Below are 8,719 nucleotides of genomic sequence, written 5' to 3'. Positions count from 1 at the left end.
TGAAGTGTCTTATGTAAGTTGATCAACATCTTACATGCTTCATCCTTGGAGGATAAGAAGAGTACCCCGAGAAACCTAGAGTAGTCATCAACTATGACGAAGGCATATTGCTTTCTTCCTAGGCTTTGAGTTCTGGTGGGGCCAAATAGGTATAGATGAATAAGTTCTAGTGGCCTACTAATGGAGATATGATTCTTCTTCTTGAAACTTGTTTTGGTTTGCTTTCCAAGTTTACAAGCATCACATACTTTGTCTTCTAAAAACTTAGTGGTAGGTAAACCCTTAACTAAGTTCTTTTTTGCTAATTTTGACAATAGGCCCATAATAACATGTCACAATCTCCTATGCCACAGCCAACTAGCTTTATTCAAGGCTGTGAAACGTTTAACTTCTTGAGATATCGTATTTTCAAAGTTAATACAATACACATTATCAATCTAATTGGCAATAAACAAGGTATAATGTTTTTGACTATGTTCAACTATACATTTATCTTGTTTTAAGGTTACTTCAAAACCTTTGTCACTTAGTTGACTAATGCTTAGAAAATTGTAATTTAACCCTTCTACCAATAAAACATCATCAATCTCCAAAGAGGGTTCCTTATCGACTTTACCAATGCCTATAATCTTGGCTTTTGCATTGTCTACAAAGGTGACATATCCACCACCATCCTTTAATGTCAATGTCGTGAACTTAGACTTATCTCTGGTCATATGCCTTGAGCAACCACTGTCCAAGTACCATTTGTCTTTTGTTGGTGTGGACCTAAAGCATGCCTACAAGAAGGGATTCATGGCGTTACTTTTGGTACCCAAACCTTCTTAGGTCTTTTTGTATTTGTTTCATTTTCAGTTTTCACTCTCCATACCTTTTTAACATATTTTCTCTTGTATGGACATTCAAACTTTATGTGTCCTTTTGCCTTACATAAGAAACATGCAGTTTGTTCATATGTATTGACTGAAGATACACCACCATAATTTTTTAAGGCTTTTACAAAGTACCCCATGTAGAGGTTCTTTTTTTTTTTTTTTTGTGTGTTCTTAACTCCATTGAAACCTATTCCTTCTTTATCCAAGGACATTTTTTGAGCTCCAACAAGTTTTTCAAAGTTCTCTTTTCCTATAGTGAAGTTGTAGATGATTTTATTTTGATCCTCAACCTTACTTTTAAGACTACAAATTTTCGAGTCTTTTGCACTTTCACCATTCACTTGCAACTTAACTAGTTCTCGAGACATCTTGTTGATTTTACTCAAGAGTTCTTCAATAGTTGAGTCTTTTTCTTTTTAAGTTGATTTTGATGGCTCTAGTTGGTTCACTAGTGTTTCATTTTGTTCTCTTAATGCTATGTTTCTCTTGGATGCCTTTATGAATCTATTATGTAATGAAAATAATTCAGCTTGGATTTCCCTATATGAAGACATACTTTCACATGATTCATCACTAGTTTCATAAGATGAGGCTGAATAGGAATTTACCTTGGTGTCTTTTGCCATAAAGCACAGGTTAGCAATCTCATGATCACTAGATTCACTCTCTGAGTCACTTGAGCTCGAGTCATCCCAAGTTGCTTTCATCGCCTTCTTTTTCTTCTTCTTAGTGTCTTTCTTAAGTCGTGGACAATCAGGTTTTATGTGTCCTACTTTCTTACAGTTATAAAAGGTATAGGGTTCATTATTCTTTGTTTCTCTTTTACTTGTTTCACCCTTATCTTTTTTTTACCCTCTAAATTTTCTAGCAAATCTTTTATTATTATTAAATAATTTTCCTAACCATCTAGTGAATAGGGCTAGATTATCGTCATCTGCCTCATTGTCTTCTTCCTCACTGGAACTCTCTTTTGAAGCTTTTAGGACTATTGTATTCTTTTGTTTATTGCCCTTAGTGATTCTTTCATTTATTGACATCTCGTATGTGAGAAGCGATCCTATACGTTCATCTAGGGAAGTATTTTTCAGATTTCTGTCTTTAGTTATGGTAGTGGCCTTAGGTTCCCCAATAGGAGGAAGTCTTCGAAGAACTTTCCTAATCATATCATAGGTGGAATAATTTTTACCTAGTGTATTAAGGGAATTAATTATATGGGTGAACCTAGTGCAGATACTAGTGATAGATTATTATGGGTTCATTTTAAAGGCCTCATACTCGTTCGTGAGCATGTCAATCCTACTGTCCTTAACATCTATGGTTCCCTCATAGGTAACCTCTATTTTATACCAATCTCCTTAGTCGATTTACAACCCATAACTCTATTAAATTCGTTGGCATCTAAGGCACAATCTAATGCATTCAATGCACTATAATTAATTTGTATTTGTTTAAGGTCTGTAACATTCCATTCTTTTTTCTTCTTTAGGGACTTCTTTATTATAAACATTTTTAGTGGGAATCAAGTCACCATGTGTGACTACTCTCCATACCTTATAATCCATAGTCTGCAAGAATATTCTCATTCGTTGTTTCCATACGGTGTAGTTTACACCACATAAAATAGGAGGTCTAGATGAAGATTGATCTTCACCAAAAGGGGATACTCCTAACTATGCCATAGGGATCTTTATGTAGCTACTTGTTAAGATTGGCTATAACCTACACTCTGATACCAATTGAAATTAGGATGTATTCCCAAGAGGGGGGTGAATTGGGTTATTTAAAATTTATTTGATGATTTTTTGTTTACTTCAACCCTTAGTTTCTTTAACTTCCAACAATTTCACAAATAATATTTCTATTCAGTTACTGAGCTATACAAATAAGGAGTCCTAGATATGAATGAAAAAATCAATGCAAAATATGAATTTACAATATGAAATAAAGAATTAATACATTTAGTTAAACCCTTATTCAGAATATGATTTTTAGCTGGAATCAATAAGGTTTACAACAATGTATTCAAGAAAAGTAAATTTAGTGATTCGACTTATGCCTCAATGATATAATCGAAATAAAGTTTAGATTTTCAGTAACAAATAATATTTTCTTTCAAAACATAATTCAATAAAACCACTCGTTTTAGTTTAGCATGTTAAGCTTTAATCCGAAAGTTAGTTTGCACAACCTTTAACTTAGCGTAATCTCTCAACAATTCAAAAGTATGCGTTCATCTAAAATTTTAATTTAACAACTCAACCATACAACTAATATATGTTCAATCATAATCAATCAGCATTCAACAATATTTGATATTTAGCAAGTTTAGATTTTCAGCATGTTACGATATTCAAGAAGATTAGATATTCAGCAAATTTTAATATTTAGCAAGTCTATAATGAAAATATAGTCAAGCACATAGATTATACCTTGCAGAAATTTAAAAGAGTAGGGAAGAAGAAGCTGAACACCATATTTTTATAAGGTTCGGCTACAACTTATGTCCTTACCCTAAGCAACCTACTGTGAGGATTTTTCCCAACTTTGTTACCAGGTGAAGTAAAACCTCTCTCTGTTCAAGGTGGAGTTCGCCTCTCTAAAAAGAATAATCCTCTCACTATGCAATGATTCACAATACCTGAATCGTCAAAACAATACAACCAAAACCACAATTTCTTGTACAAGATAAAGCTCCTTAAATGAGCATATTAGTACATGTTACAAAAAAAAAATACTTCAAATAAACAATATGAATTTCGAAGCTTGAAATTATATCACCTGAACTGATTCAAAAGTGTGAGTTTTGAAAGATCAAATTAGTTTTCTTTGAGTATTCAGCAAGAACATAGCAATAGTATAACCAGAGAGCTTCTCAACAATATGTGTGTTTGTTCAACTTCTTGTTGTGCATTCGTTACCCTAATGTGTGAGAATATGATACTTAAATAGTGCACTAGGGTTCCCTCAAATTTTCTCTCAATTTGGAAACCAATCACGCATGTTTTGGAAACAAGATCAACACTGTTAAACGTTTAAACATACGCATCAATCGGCTAGACTCGAAGGGTCAGTCACCTGTGCTCTATCAAAATTAGCACATTTTGAAAGTCAAAATAGGGTCAGTCAATTGTGCCCGATAGGTCAGTCACCTGTACCTATTCTATTTGTATATTTTTAAAGTCAGTAGCTCTACAGTCGCCTGATGAAAGATCATCAGTCGCCTGTCCTTTCAGCAACACCTGTTTTTCAATATATTGGTTCCAAACTTGAATTCATATATTGGAAAAATTAATTTGGACTTTGATAAAATATTTTCCGTATATAAAATCAGGTATCTAAGTCCAATGATGTATCTTAGGAGCTTCAATCAATCAATATTGGAATTTGAAGTACTTACATGAGACTTTCAAATGATTTTCCTATCTATGTTCCTAAGTCTTATTGTTGTAAAGCTTCCAAGATTTCTTCTGATCATTATGCATTGCTTCAATGAATCTTCATGTCTCACATAACTTGAACCTTCATGTTTATCATGTCTCATAGCCTTAAGTGTGATTTTTCATTCAAACTCTTCAAGTACATCCACTTGAAACCATAAGATCACTTAAGCCCAGAAACTCAAACTTAAATGAACATGTTAAGTAACCTTGATTTTTTTATCATGGAAATGATATTAAGCCTTTTTAGGCCAACATAATCAATGCAAGTTTGCCTATCATTGATCTTCTTTTTAACAAATCGTACTAAATATCTATATTTTTTTTTGCCGCGAAGAACTTTTTCTATTCTAAGAGAAGCTAACAAAAGTAGTATTATCACATTATATCAATAGTGGTCCCATAATATAATTAACCACACAAAATCTAGTGATAATGTAGATGGCTTTTATAGAGGAAATTTGGGTTCTTGTGGTGGTGGTGGTATCATCCGCAACTCACCATATAATATTAAGGGCACTTTCTCTGAAAAATTTGAGTCAAATACTAATAATGGAGAGGAGTTGCAGGCTCTTAGTAGTGGCGTTTGACTCTGTAAAGAGTTGCGACATCAGAATATTTGTATTGAAAGCGACTTGGAATTGGTGGTAGGATGGATCACATCTGAAATTTGCTCTTCCTGGTACTTATGAGACTTTTGAAAATTGTCAGAGGAGGAGCTACAAGGCCTTCAGTTCTCTATGAAGTACAAATTTAGAGAAGGTAAACAAGTGGCTGATTACTTGGCTTGTCAAGGCGAGGGAGGCAACACGAGGATATAATTTGTAGGTGATGTGCTGCCGAGTAAAATGAGAGGTCTAATTCGTATGGATAAAATGAGTATTCCAAGATTTCGTCTTTAATTGTCGTCATTTGGTTCTCCTATATTTTTCCTCGAGTTTTGTTTTGTAGGTAATTGACATCAGTTAACAGGTAATTGGTTTTGTTGGTGTTTGTTTGTTTTAGTTGGATGATGGTACGAGTTTTGATAGGTTTGTATTTGTTTTGACGCCTAGGTTGGTTTTGATTGTTTATTTGTAAATCCCTTGTGGCATGTTTGTAACCATAGTTTTCCTCCGCTATAAGTGAGGGCTATTAATATATTTCACATTTTTCTATAAAAAAAATAGTAAAAACATTTTGTAACTGGGAAGCCTTACAAGTCACCTAATAACAGGCAATGAACTCTGCCTCCATTGTTAAAGTAGCTATAAGAGTTTGCTTAACACTTTTTAGAATAAAGCTCCTTCTGCCATAATAAAAACATAACTAAACGTGTGTTGATGACCATTCTGACCGAATGACCAAATTAGAGATTGACAAATTCCTTTTACCTTTCTTTAGCTTTTACTTGTTGTTTTTTACTTTTTTGATTCGTTTTTGTCATTTTTGACTATATCGGGTGATCCAAGACAATCCAAAATGATCAGATGGAGTATGAAGCGATTTTGACTTTGTGTAAGCAAATCATGACAAATCTTTGTTATTTCAGACTTCTCTACTCTATTTCTAACAATTTTGACTGCACTAGGTCATTCGAGGCAGTCTAAAATGGTAGAAAGGGTCTAACACTAATTTTGACCTTGGATATACAAATTAAGGCAAAAATTCTATCATTTTATAATTTTCTACTCTCTTTCTATCAAATTTGACTTCACTAGGTGATTTAAGGCATTTCAAAATGGGAAGAAAGGATTTGACATTGATTTTAACCTCGGATATGCAAATTGAGGTAAAAATTCTATCATTCCGAACTTTCTACTCTCTTTTTGCAAATTTTGACTAACCATGTGCAACAAGGTAGTCTGAAAATGGTAAGAAGAGTTCTAACGGTTGTTTTGACCTAGGTCATGAAAATCAAGGCAAATACCTTGTCATTCGTGGCCTTTCTACTATCCTTTTTTGACAATTCTAACTGCACTGGGTGATAAGGAGTAAGTTTTTTCCTAATTTAATTTAATTTTAATTGAAAATATATAAGAATAGTTCGAGTGGAAGTTTATTTCTACAATTGATGCGTCTCAAAAAATGCTGGACCATCTAGCGTTTTTTAACTAAAAGATGCTGGATGGTCCATAATTTTTTATTGTTTTAGGAGAGCTCACCCGTTGATGCGTGGCAGCCAAAAAACACTGCTTGGAGTAGCATTTTTTGCTCTGATATTTCTTTTCTTCCTCCTTCCTCTCCCTCTGCAATTCGCAGTGGAGGCTGAGCGGAGAGCGAAGAGAATAGAGAGGAGATCTCTAGACGAGATCTAATATTGTAGGTGAATGTTGGGTTCGGATTGTACAATCCGAATGTTCTACTACCAAGTAAAAATCGAACATTGAGAATGTAGTGTATAAAGAAGGGAGATGAGGTATGTTTCCTACATTAAACCCTATTCTTCTTTTGTTAAGATTCTAAAATTTGATTTGAAATTTGTGTTAGTTTGTAGTAGAAATTGGTATTTTTATACATTGAATTTGATTATATTAAAGTAAATTTGGTGATTTGAAGCATGTATTTGGGAACCCCAAATTTGAGGTTAGGGTTTTTTCATGATTGAATTTTTGCATATTAAATTTATTTGAATAAATGATGAATGCATATGAAATTTTGTGTTTGATAGCATGGAATTATATTATATGATTTGTATTTTTTTTATCAGTGAGTTTATTATTAACTTGAAAAATTAGTTGACGTTTCTGATTTTTAGAGGTTCATTAGCATAAACTTGAGATCTATTTGTGGCAAACTGTTGATGGATCAGATTTTGGCCCATTGTTAATAAGAATGTTTTTACTTGGACAAAGAGGTTAGAATAAATTAAATGATTTGAGTTCAATATTCATTTAAAGATTAATTGACTATAACTTTTTATGTTGGTTTATATTGCATTACTAAGACAAAGGCTATTGTAGTCGGAGAGAGGAGTTGAGAGATATGTACCCTCTGACAACGGGGAGCGGATAGGTCATAGAAATGTGTAGGCCTAATTGGTTGTATAATTTGGTAGCTTCTGCCAATACTTTGGATGGATTTTGTTGCTATGGTTCCAATATTTTCCTTATATGCATGATACAAAGGAGGACACACAGTTCGTCATGTGATAATATATATAAATATATATATATATATATATATGTAATATGTTTCATTATTTTATTTTGTTTATATATTTTATCTTCCAAATTTTCAAGAATCTTTTTCTCCAAATATTATGTGATATCCATAGTTTGCAAACAAGACCCGTGACTAAATAGCTTAGCTAGCTAGTTATTATGACTTATATATATATATATATATATATATATATATATGTGTGTGTGTGTGTGTGTGTGTGTGTGTGTGTGTGTGTGTGTGCGTGTGTGTACGTGCGTGCATGCGTGCTTGTGTCACTATATATGTTGTGATCAGATATTTTGTGTGTTGCAATCAGTAAGGTATAAGCAGGCAGAGTCTGGATCCAAATTATGATTTATTTGTTCAAAAATTTGAGATGTCTTATCATCATGTGCAACTATATGGTAAATGCTCGATATATTGGAAAACATGGCTACAAATTGCATTGTCACAACGAAAGCAAGTGAAAAAAAAAAAAGTGTCAATTTTTCACTATGGACCAACCCACTAGGCTTCCTCCCACATGAGTACACACCCCTTTTTTCTTCTCTTTGTTAGTGCTTAAGTTGTTTTGAGTATGATGTATGCACACCTTGCCTCTGTCGTTTATTTTCTTACATCATGACCAATGAAAATATAAAAGAATCCCATGCGTTCATGGAACTACCTCCATTTATGTCTACTTTGTTGACTTATATCTCCACACTTAACATGATTGTGGAAGATATTGGTGTTCATAGGACTGAAATTTTCTACATTGGCTTCATTTCATTAAGATATTTAGCATTTCAAGTACCTCACTCTCTCCTCCATTGTGACTACATCCCAACACCATTGTGTTCCAAAGAACCACATCTCTTCAAGTTGTCACCCTAAAAACCATGGTGTTCTAAATTTTTTAAAAATGTAGTTTTAATGATAATCTCTAATTTAAAATTCTTTTGAAAATATAATTAATTTTATAAATGTATAGAACACATGTATGAAGTTTTTTTATTTTTTAAGATTCGTATTGAAAATATAAATAATAGAAAAAATGTTTAATTGTGCAAAAAAAGTTGTTGTTTTCTTTATAGATTTCAAAGTAATACAAAAAAAATTATTTCTCAATTAAGCAAAGTCTGAAAGATACAATTTTATGTTTCTTGTAGGTCTGGTCTAAATAGTAGGAAGCTCAAGCAATGTTCCGATAACTATCCTATTATACATGGGGGAATTATCACAGGAGTAGATGGTGCTGGTTATAGTACTCAGCTAGTAAAA

Source organism: Malania oleifera, chromosome 2 (assembly GCF_029873635.1).
Source record: "Malania oleifera isolate guangnan ecotype guangnan chromosome 2, ASM2987363v1, whole genome shotgun sequence".
Lineage (NCBI taxonomy): Eukaryota > Viridiplantae > Streptophyta > Magnoliopsida > Santalales > Ximeniaceae > Malania > Malania oleifera.
Note: the sequence above shows the minus strand (reverse complement) of the source record.